Here is a 994-nt window from a genome sequence, read left to right as displayed (position 1 = left end):
AAATGTTTAGGAGAACATATCTAGCGAACTATTAAAGATAGTGCAATAATTCTTCTACCAGCAGGTCACTCGTATCGTCTTGAATCGAGCGAAGTTAATTTTGATTAAAAATAAGTTTTTCAGTTTTTAATTTTTTATCGGCACCGTATGCAACCGCAGGCAGCCTACGACACACTTGCCGATACGGGATACACGCGTGGACCTTCCATTCGTTGGCTAAACCTAGGTTTCGCAAGTTAAAACTGAGAAATTGCAAGTTTACGAAGAACGCACTTGAAAATTCATAGCTCCGCGGCCCGACGCTGTATATGCATTAAATATTTTTTATCGTTTTCCTAAGTCCACCGTGCGGCCCATATTAGAGATATCGACGATATACAGCATTTTGAAACCCTTTAAACAATAGATCTGGATGTGTCAAGGGAGCTGGCATAAATATAAACTTTTGCATGAATTTGCGGAAGCTAACTCTACTGTGCGTTTCTGCGTTGTTTTAAATTTAATATAAAATTTGTTTAATTTGTCAAAGAGAACACAGCTTGGCGAATAAAGCACTGTTTTCAAATATCCCACATAATATTAGTGGATGCGTCAAAAAGATCCAGGAAGATTTGAACTTACTATGCAATAAGTTATCGAAAAAAGGTGTCACTTTGAGAGGCTATTTCTTGGCTTTTATAATAAACAAAAAATTAATTCGGACCATGGAAAGGGGATTACTTTAGTGCACAGAACAGTACTTTCAAAGACCCTACATAGTAAATCTTGAAGCGCCGACATGACCCGCAAAAATATAAACATTACATGAATTAACTAAAACAAATGTGAATTTACTGCGGTATGTCTAGATTATTCCATGTTAAATAGAAAATGTACTTTAACCGCTAATACAAAAAACGTTGTTTTCAAAAATGTTAAATATCATTTCTGGATGCTTCAAACATGCTAAAATTTGTACACTCATTACGTTTCAATTATCCGAAAGAAGTTACTT

The sequence above is a fragment of the Agrilus planipennis genome, unplaced genomic scaffold (assembly GCF_000699045.2).
Source record: "Agrilus planipennis isolate EAB-ADULT unplaced genomic scaffold, Apla_2.0 scaffold421, whole genome shotgun sequence".
NCBI lineage: Eukaryota > Metazoa > Arthropoda > Insecta > Coleoptera > Buprestidae > Agrilus > Agrilus planipennis.
The sequence above is the reverse complement of the archived record's forward strand: the minus strand, read 5'-3'. Positions refer to the sequence as shown.